General features: G+C 47.6%; 1 protein-coding gene across 9 annotated transcripts in view; it reads right to left on the bottom strand.

Moving 5' to 3' along the window:
• Positions 1–11,199, bottom strand: part of ERG (ETS transcription factor ERG) — a 315,894-nt gene that overhangs the window by 80,931 nt on the left and 223,764 nt on the right. The gene's annotated exons all lie outside the window — the stretch shown is intronic.

Genomic DNA, 11,199 nt, shown 5'->3' with positions numbered 1-11,199 from the left:
TGATTTATTGGGTTGTCTCAAGCCCAGCTGTTCATAACTTCTCTTCAAGGCCGAGTGCATGCAGTAGATGCTACTCTTATCTCATTTAGAGGAGAAAAAAGCAACACAAATAAAATAGACAAGGCACCTAGGAAAGACTGCCACTCCATTTGCCCAACAACAGGCCAGGCCTTCAGTCATTTTATTCTCAGCACGAGCAGCTTTGCATTCATATATTGCCAACATCTCATGAGACGAGAAACCTCATCTGACCAGTGCCTTTTAACTACAACACTTTTAACTACGACAAAAAAGCCAAACACTGTGAGTTGAAGTTGTCTCGTCAGTATGCGTGGGAATCATTTTACCCCTTCTTGATATTATTTTCTTTCCTTAATTCTTCAGCAGAGGAAACATTAAAATCATATATTGAAGGCAGTGTCTAGCTTTGATCTCACGTTTTTCTCATTTAACACACTGCTATTTTAATCCCCCCCCCAAATATAAAAAATCTTGGATAAACCTCAAAGGAAAGATGTATGTAAGCAAATGAGGTCCATTTAAGAGCTTATTTCTCCAATGTGGTATCGCTTCGTATCAAACACATTTACAACTGCAATACCAGCCTGGCGCTAGAAGAATGAGACCCAGGACTGTGAGGAGATACGTGCAGGCAAATATATTTATATACACACATTCACATACATGAATTCACACTGTGCATATTCATACACACATACATCCATGCACGTACATATCCATACCTCCATATTATGTGTGGAGATACATGCAGACAAATATATTTATATACACAATACACATACATGCATTCACACTGTGCATATTCATACACGCATATATCCACACACATACACATCCATACCTCCATATTCATATGCATACACAGAGACATTCATACATACACATGTTCATACACACACACATGCACTTCCATATCCATACACATACACATAAATATTGGGTGGGCCAAAAAGTTTGTTTGGTTTTAAGTCAAAATAAGATATTTTTCATTTTCTTTGAAGAACTTTATCGAACACTTTATCCACTAACTGAACAAACTTTTTTGCCCAATGCAATATATTCATACTTACACACATGCATATTCATATACATACATGTACACACAAAAATACATAAATATACAACATAGACTCACGTAACGTAGGTGCACATATGCATGCACATTCACACAAATATGCACACATGTTCATTCACACATGTATGTTAATGCACACACACACACATACGTATTTCCATCACATGCATCTAACACACATACACACACCCATCTGTCTCTCATCCTTACTATCTTTGCTCATCGAGCACTGTAGAGAACCTGGCCACCGTCCTTATTGGGGTATCCCTTTGGGGCAACTGTTGCCTAAAGGATAAAGAACCAGATTTCTCCCCTTTAACCTTGATTTGTTTCTTTCTCAAACTCAAAGGTATTTTCTCTCCCCTAAGCAAAGCCCTTTAGAAAAGAGCTGGAAACTAGTCTCCCCATGACCTTCTGATGAATTTCCCTGCTCTAAACTTACCAGCTTTCTCCTCAGCTGTGAGCTGCCTCGCCAGCCCTGGGGATTCTCTTTGCTCACATATTCTCCAACTGCTGCCTTTATTAAGATACAGGCATTTTCAGGGCAGGATCGTGTGTGTGTGTGTGTTTGTGTCTGTTTGTGTGTTTCTAGCGATCAAATAGCTTCAAAACATAACAAGTCTTTTGATACTTCTATTAATCATAGAACTAAGTCATGAAATTCTACGAAAACCCCACGATAGATCTGTAGTCTGAAACCTTTTTTCACATCAACAGAAGGGAATATACACTTGTGAGACTGACTGTGCAGTCAGGGACTAGGAGTTTGGAAAGGAACTGCCTTTGGCACTACATCCTCAGTCATGTGATCCTGGAGCACATGACTTGCAGGGTTGATGACTGAAATCTACGTAGGCTTAAACGAGAGAGTCTATGGCGCTAGACCACATAGGAAATCAGGAAGACTTACTAGAAAATGAAGACTAGCATTAGCAAAGCAAGAAGACAAGCAGTCAATGGGGCAGCTGAAACCCTAGAAGACTGGCACAGTGGAGAAAAATGTCAACAGAGAAGAGTTTGGGTCCACCTAATGAGAACTAGATTTAAATGAACCTCCAAACATTCGAAACCCCACAAACATAACTTTAAAACAACTCTCCTGTTTACTTTCTCACTTCTGTGCAGATGCTGTGTGAGACAATGGAGAAAGGAGGATGAGGTGGACATCCTTGGCCTGGCCATCCGAGGGCAAGAGGGCACAGGTGTGCAGGGGCAGTAACGGTCCAGGGTTCTACCGCACAGCAGCACGCCACGGTTAACAAACCATGTGTCCTCCAGGCACAAACTTGGCTCAGAGGGGAGATCTTATGCTAAGTGTTCTTATCACAAAACATAAAAATAAATAAGAGGGAAGGAGGAAACTTTCTTTGGGAAGTGATGGATATGTTTATGGCTGCTTATCTCCAAACTCAGTAAGTTGTAACCATTGAATACCTTGCAGCTTTTAGTATATCTATCAGGCCCCGGTAAATTGGGTTTTAAAAAACAAAGGCAACAGTGTGTTTAAGTGATGTTAACGGCTCCTTTGTTCTCCTACAAAGAAACACATTTTTTTACCCCATAGGCTTCTTTCCTTCTTTAGAGATGAACAAAAAGTGTAAAAACATGTGTGGAAACATCCTGTTTGTGGGGTCTGCATCAGAATGAGAGCAAAGAATGTGCTCCGGACCCTTTCGGGGCCTTCTGCGCCCTCTTGGTTCTGTGTGGAGTGGATTCCACTCCTGACTTTGCATACGTGTGCTTGTTTCTCTAAGCATTGTCATCACATGACACTCAGAGAACATTCATCAAAAGCCTGCATCTTACTTTCCTCTGATTTGAAATAATTCACTTGGGATGAAAAGATGGTCTGCATTTCACTTTCGACCACCACATTTAGGCTGCATGACGGAGGTGCTCCAGAATGGAGGCAGCATGGCGGCAGGGAGCTGGCGATGCTAAGAGCCGCAGGCTCCCTTGATCCCTGGGTCACCCCGGAAACTTCCTCAACCCTGTCCTGCTCCAAGTTTAGTCCCACAGTGAGCTGCTGTGGGATCACTGCAGATCCGGAGGCTGCGTTGTCCCCAGCCCTCCTGAAGCAGAATCCATTTTATAACATCGTCCCCAGGTAAACCTGGATACTGCATATTCACCTGTAAGTCCTACTGCCTCATCCTTTGCGCTTCTTGGGTGGCACTAATGGTAAAGACCCCAGCTGCCAATGCAGGCGTCATAAGAGAACCAGGTTTGATCCCTGGGTGGGGAAGATCTCCTGGAGGAGGAAATAGCAACCCACTCTGGTATTCCTGCCTGGAGAATCCCAAGGACGGAGGAGTCTGGCGGGCTACACAGTGCACAGTGTCACAAAGAACTGGGCCCGACTGAAGCAACGCCTTATCCTTGTGTGAGTCTCAATTTCTCCAACTATAAAGCTGATGTTGATAACAGCGATCCTGCTCCCAACCAGGGCTCCCAGTGGGCCAGGTGAGTTAGCGTACGGGACAAGTTTTATAAACCTTAGTACTGCATCCCAACTATGATCCAAAAAAAGTTGATGTGACTGACCCAAATTCTTCATGTCATTCAAGACAAGAGTTTGGAATATCCGTCTCAAGTCATATTCATCAGGAACCAGGAAAAGTGCATCATCTCTTGCATGCCATTAAGTCACTCTTTCTCTGTCATGGACCAACTTTAAAAGTCAGGTATCGTTATCTAAGATGGGGAGAAGGATGAGCTGACATGTCTTATGGTCAAGAGCACTCAGTCTCATGTGATTTAGCCTTTATAGTCCTTGGTCCAGTTCTTATGTGGGTTTTCGGTTGCAATTCTACATTAGTTTGTTGAATGTCGATTAACTCTAAGTTTTGCGTGGAATCCAGATTTCCTGTTGGCAACTGTAGCCTCAACAACTGGCTGGGGCTTCCCAGGTGGCGCCAGTGGTTAAAAACAAAAACAAAACCTGCCTGCCACTGCAGGAGACATGGGAGACATGGGTTCGACCCCTGGGTCAGGAAGATCCCCTGGAGGAGGAAATGGCAATCCACTCCAGGATTCTTGCCTGAAAATCCCAAAGACGGAGGAGCCCGAAGGGGCTACAGTTCATGGGGTTGCAAAAAGCTGACTTGGCAAGCATGCATGCAACAACTGGGACATTCTCTGGCACACTGCTGTAGTTCTCTGTACAAGGAGTAGATGTAGGGATGAACACATGAGTGAATCAGTAATACACCACGTTCTCATAATTCCCATTAATTTCCCTAGAACTGTGTGTGCTTGCTTGCTAAATCACTTCAGTCATGTCTGACTCTTTTGCGATCCCATGGACTGTAGCCTGCCAGGCTTCTCTGTCTGTGGGGTTTTCCAGGCAAGAATACTGGAGTGGGTTGCCATGCCCTCCTCCAGGGGATCTTCCCCACCCAGGGACTGAAGTTGGGTCTCCTGCATTGGAGGCAGACTCTTTACTGTCTAAGCCACCAGGGAAGCCCAGCTGATGTTCCTCAAAGTGAAAGTGAAGTGGCTCAGTCGTGTCAGACTCTTTGCGACCCCATGGACCATAGCCTACCAGGATCCTCCGTCCATGGGATTTTCCAAGCAAGAGTACTAGACTGGGTTGCCATTTCCTTCTCCAGGGTTATCTTTCCGACCCAGGGATTGAACCCAGGTCTCCTGCATCGTAGGCAGATGCTTTACCGTCTGAGCCACCAGGGAAGTCCTCAAATTTCTCTGCAAAACTCTTCTCTTCCAGGATGTGGGATTCATGATGTTCCTCATCTTAACTTTCCCTGAAACCTCATGGGGTTCCTAACACAATGGGACAAGGAAGTGATTCTGCGGCAGTCTTGCCAAGAGGCTCACGGGACTCTTCTACCCTTCTGGTTTCTGAAGCCGCTCTCACACACGTGAGGCTGCAAGCAATTAGGGTTCTAAGAGGCACAGTGGCCCCTGAGAAGGGCACCCCATGCCCACAGGGGTGACAGAGCTGTGTGCAGCTCTCCTCCGTTGGAGCAGCCCTTCTCTGAGTCCCAAAGGAGGCATCTCATCCTCTCCTCCCCAGAAGCTCCATGAAAACAGGCAGCTCTAAGCTTGGCTTTTTCCAAACACACACCCAGACGCTAAAAGCACAGCACGCCGCACATCTGGAATGTGTCTCATCCATGAATCTCTGACACATGGATTCATTGTTTTCGAGAAAATTCCAAGAATTTTATTCATGAGAAAATTCTGGCACAACGGGAAATGCTGGCAAGCGTGAGAGGCCGCAGATGTCCTGGCCTACACACACGCACACACACACGCACACACACACACACACACACACACCTGTCACCGCTTCAGCACCTTTCCATCAGGTACCTACCCCACCCCTGCAAAATTCCAACCCCAAATTTCCCATTAAAGGGGGGCACGTAACACCCTTAATCTTTATAAGGGATGCCATTCCCCCAACGGTTGCATCACTCCAGATGCACTCTGCAAGTGTCCGGATGGACACATGGGAATTTAAAAGGAGCGGCAGGAACACGGAGTGACTAGTGTGAGAAGCAGCCGCGTGCCCTGGGGCCACGGCCTCCTCATCTGTTCAACTAGGATCTGGTGTCCTGATGTTTCCTGAGGTCCCTCCACACTCTAAAATGAAATCTATTGTATTTAACTACTGACGTTCTCTTCCTGCCAGGGCCCAACTACAGGCCCCAATTTCTCCATCTTTGAGCAGATACATGCCTGGGGGTGGGGGTGGGGGGAAATCCATCCTCTGGGGAGCTGCCAGACGCTCCTGCAAGTTCAAGTTCAAAGAGAACTGTGGGCACTTCCCAGGCTGCCCTGGGTTTTAATTTGCCAAGTCCTCTGACTGTTCATTGGAAGAACTGATGCTGAAGCTCCAACACACAGGCCACCTGATGTGCAGAGCCGACTCACTGGAGAAGACCCTGATGTTGGGAAAGACTGAAGGCAGGAGGAGAAGGGGACAACAAAGGATGAGACAGTTAGATAGCATCACTGACTCAGGGGACATGAATCTGAGCAAATTCTGGGAGCTAGTGAAGGACAGGGAAGCCTGGCGTGCTGCAGTCCATGGGGTTGCAAAGAGTCAGACACGACTGAATGACCAAACAACAATGGGATAACTTCTTCTGTGCTCGTGGGAAAGTAGTCCAGACTCTGAGAGCTCATTTCAAGTCTTCAAGCGCAGTTAGGACCTAAGCTCCTGGACGGGAACTCTGGCGTTCTCCATAAAACACATCACACACCGGTAATAGTAAAATACGGTTCTGCTAACAGAAAGTCTTACAGAGACTGAGGCTCTCACGAGGCGGGGTAGGGCAGGGGGGTTGCAGACAGGGGGCCTAGGTAGGAAGCCCCACTTTTCCCGAGGTGTTCCAAGGAATTCCTCCCTTTCCTTTCCATGCTCTTTCCCAATTAACTATTGTCAAGGGCCGCACAGCACAACGGATAGAGCAGACATAAACACAAACTCATTTTCTTTTTCATAGGCGCCAGCTCCCATTGTGGAAACAGCCAAGGGCCCCCCACGGTGAAGGCCCGTCACGGCCAAGCTCTCGCTTAGGCCCTGGGAGTGATGACGCCTCCGGCCGTCCCCAGGGCTGGGAGGCCAAGCCTGTGCTTTGCACCAGATTTTCCAGCGCATAAATCTGCACAGGAAGGAGACCAAGGAGCCAGGGTATCATGACCTTTGTTCCTGCTCCACGCTGAGCTCATTCGCCACCCGTGATCTAGCTCACGGCACCAGGGAGGACCCGTCAATGGAACACTGTTCATGCACCAACAAGCCAGTTGCCAGCAAAACTTGATTTTTACGACTCTGAGAGTGTTGATCTCAATACCTAATGCGTTTGAATTATTTATTGTGAACTTGTCCAATGATTTCAAACCATGCATACTCGATCATACCCAACGAGGCTCTCCTGAGCCCTTCTTTAAACCGGTCTCTTTAAAAATCTGTAGAGCCATTCTTACCAAAATCACTCTATCCCGCAGAACAGTTTAGTGGCCTAAAAATCTTCAGAATGTCTATCCAAGGATCTCAGTGTTGCTTTTTAGATTGCCTCCTTACTTGGGACTCTTATTACGCTGAATCCCCATGGAAGAAGCAGAGTCAGGGATGTCTATGTCTTCCCACATTTTCCAGGAAAGAAAGGAAGTTTCCAGGGCTAAGAACTGTGTGCCCTGTTGTGCATACCATACGGGCACAAAGAGAGGTCTGTGTAGAGATAACTCCTTTCCAAGAGGGTGGAGTTCCCTAAGCCACCCACCCATTTAATTTGCATAAGGAGCCTTGCGGGGGTGGGGTCGCATTGAGCCAAGTCTATCTAAAAAGGCAACTTGTTGTTGCTATTTAGTCGCTAAGTTGTGTCCTGACTTTTTGTGACTCTGTGGACTGTAGCCCGCCAGGCTCCTCTGTCCATGGGATTCTCCAGACAAGAAACTGAAATGGGATGCCATTTCCTCCTCCAGGGGATCTTCACAACCCAGGGATCAAACCCGTATCTCCTGCATTGGCAGGCAGATTCTTTACCACTAAGCCATCTGGGAAGCCCATAAGGGGAACTGACATAGTACAAAAGATGACTTGCCTTCCTGTCTCCCAGTCTGGTAGACTTGCACTGACCACTATGTGTAAGCAGAGGGACACTCTATAAAGTAATTTCAAAACTAAGACTGAAGTCTGTAAAGACCTGTGAATTAGAACCTTGCTTTTCAAAGTCTGAGCCTTGGACCCGCAGCAGCCGCAGCATCCCCTGGGACTTTGTCAGATGCACAGAACCTCGGGCCCCAGCCCAGAGCGACTGACTCAGAGCCTGACTTAACAAGATTCACACGGGGGAAGGCAGGCACGTTGTGCTGAGAACTGGGCGAGAAAGTGGTAAGTTCTCCCAAAGAAAGAAGAGGTGGGGCTGGGTTAGGAGGAGAGGGCAGACTGCTGTGTTTAATTAAGAGTGGTCAGGAAGGTCTGCATGGAGGAAGCTAGGCCTCAGCAAAGTTCAAGGTTGTTGCTTAGTTTCTAAGTCATGTGCGACTCTTTGCCACCCTATGGACCACAGCCCACCAGACCCCTCTGTCAGTGGGATTTTCCAAGCAAGAATACTGGAGTGGATTACCATTCCTGTTTTTCTCCAGGGGATCTTCCCAAACCCAGAGATTTAAGCCCCGTCTCCTGCACTGGCAGGAAGATTCCTTACCACTAAGCCACCTGGGCAGCCCAAGAACTTAAAGGAGGCTGAGGCAATAGCAGAACAAAGCCAGAGGTGGGCACCGGGGTTTGAGGGTGGGGCACAGCGATCAGCAGCAGCCAGGGAGGAAGTGTTATCTCAGGAGAGGAGGGACGGGAAGTACCAGCCCCGGGTGAGGAGGTGGGCCACGTGAGGCTGGGGGCCGTGGCCAGACCTGGGTGGTACTGGGAGTGAGATGAGGACCTCTCTAGACGTCTTGGCTCAAAGCCCAGGGAGTGTCTTCTTTCCCAAGACACACCAACATTTTCCACCTCCGAAGGGCTCTGCAAGGAAAATACTTTCTATCTGCTTAGTTTGATCACTTTCAAAGCTCAGCATGACCTACATGAATGTATTACACACACCAAGCTGACACCAAAAGCCACGCCTCACAAGATGTTACAGCCATCCTTTGTCCCCAGGACAATGGGAACTCCTATTCGTCATCGTGCACAGAAAACTGTAGGGATTCAGAAGACGTGCTTCTCATTCAGAGAGCCTGTCGATGGGCATGACCACTGTTGAAAGGCTTTTGCACACACAGGGAACACGCCACTGAGGCTCTGCTCTAAGGGGCAGCCTTGGGGAGACCTACCTCTGAAATCAAGAGGAAACACAGCACCCAAGTGATCCCCACCCCCAAATCAGCCAGCGTGGGGCTCGCAGGTTCTGGAAGCTCTGGCAGATGACAGGCCAGAACATCATGCTGCCTGCCTCAGGCAGGACTGAAAGTTTCAGGGCTGGAGCAAGGATGCAGATGACCAGCCATTTCCTCTTTAAACACAACGATAAGCTTGGCCTCAAGGAGGAGGCATTCAGAAGCAGTGGGTATTGTGCTTGGGGGTGGAGGACCCTAATTCTCCGAGCTCTAGCTGGGAGAATGCACTTCCTTGTTCATAAAGCGTGGGTCCTCTTCTGCTGCTGAACTGTCTATACATTGTCAACATGGGCCTTGTGGCTACCTCTGAATTCAGTGTCAACATTCAGTGTAGAGTCTGCGTATTGGTTTCCTCATAGCTCAGTCGGTAAAGAATCTGCCTGCAACGTGGGAGACCTGGGTTCGATTCCTGGGTCAGGAAGATCCCCTGGAGAAGGAAATGGCAATCCACTCCAGTATGCTTGCCTAGAGACTCCCATGGATGGAGGAGCCTGGAGGGCTACAGTCCATGGAGTTGCAAGAGTCGGACACAACTGAGGTGACTAAACCACCACCACTGGTTTCCTAGGGCTGAGAAAGCAAGTACCGCAGATCAGGGGGCTTAACCAGTAGAGGCTCCTTCTTTCTTAGTTCCAGAGGCCAGAAATCCAAAATCAAAGCACGGGCATAGCTGGTTCCTCCTGAGGACCGTAAGCTGCCCCAGGCCCCCTCTCCGTGGCTTGTAGACAGCTGTCATCTTCCAGAGCCCTAGGAAGGTCTTCCCTCTATGCATGTCTATGTCTACATCCGAGTTCCCTTGTTTAAAGAACACAGCCATTTGGGATTCAGGCTCCACCTTATGTTGTTGCTCAGTTGCTATTAAGTCGTGTCCAACTCTGCAACCCCATGGACTGCAGCACACCAGGCTTCCCTGTCCCTCACCATCTCCCAGAGTTTGCTCAAACTCCTATCTATTGAGTCGGTGATACTATCTAACCATAGCATCCTCTGCTGCCCTCTTCTCCTCCCGCCTTCAATCTTTCTCAGCATCAGGGTCTTTTCCAGTGAGTCGACTCTTCCCATCAGGTGGCCAAAGTATTGGAGCTTCAACTTCAGCTTCAGTCCTTCCAATGAATGTTCAAGACTGATTTTCTTTAGAACTGACTGGTTTGATCTCCTTGCAGTCCAATGGACTCTCAAGAGTCTTCTCCAGCACAATTTGAAAATACCAATTCTTTGGCACTAAGCCTTCTTTATGGTCCAACTCTCACGGGCTTACATCACTACCAGAAAAACCATAGCTTTGACTCTATGGACCTTTGTCAGCAAACTGATGTCCTCATCTTAACTTGATGACCTTTGTAAAGACCTGATCCCAGTAGGATCAGAGGCTGATGTTCTGGGGGTTGGGACTCCAATAGATGAATTTACAGGGACACAATTCAACTCATAAGAGGACAGAGAATGTGTTCACTTGTAGGTGGGGAAGGGGATTGCAAGATCTTTGTTGTCCACCCAGTGATTGAATCCCAGGGCTCCAGCCAGTAAAAATATGGAATCCTAACCACTGGACTTCTAGGGAATCCCAAGAAAGTGTGTCTGTTTAATTCACTGCCTAGTGCCATGTCAGGTACCAGAATAAGAACTGTAGGCCAGTGGTTCTCAAAGTGTGTTCCAAGAACCCCCTGGGGTTCCAAGACCCTTCAGTTTCCATGACACACAAGGACGTTATTTGCATCTTATCCACTCATCTTCTGACACGTGTACGGTAAGGTTTTCCAGAGGCCACAGGACGTGTGAGAGCAGAATGGGCTGACTGCAGAGGCAGATGCGAAAACCCAGCTGCCGGCTGTGACTCCACTCCAGCCACCAACAGCAACACCCAGAGTATTTTTAAGTACCAGTGCTGTGCTCAGTGGTGTCTGACTCTTTTGTGACCCCATGGACTGTAACCCACCAGGCTACTCTGTCCAAGGCAAGAATACTGGAGTGGGTTACCATTCCCTCCTCTAAGTGATATTCCCAACCCAGAGATCGAACCCACATCTCTTGTGTCTCCTGCATTGGCAGGTGGATTCTTTATTACTAGGGCCACCTGGGAAGGTCCTATAATGGGTTTATTATTATTTTTAAATGAATTCATAAATCAATGTTCCAAGAATGTCTCAACTTTTATTTCTCATTCAGGAAACATCAACAGATATAACCCATATTCGGCACTACTTTTAGTGACCTCAGGCATTTTTAGGGATGTT

This window comes from Bos grunniens, chromosome 1 (assembly GCF_055505025.1).
Source record: "Bos grunniens cultivar Pamir isolate PY7600 chromosome 1, Bosgru_T2T1.0, whole genome shotgun sequence".
NCBI classification, from domain to species: domain Eukaryota; kingdom Metazoa; phylum Chordata; class Mammalia; order Artiodactyla; family Bovidae; genus Bos; species Bos grunniens.
Note: the sequence above shows the minus strand (reverse complement) of the source record. Positions and strands in the feature narration are given on the sequence as shown.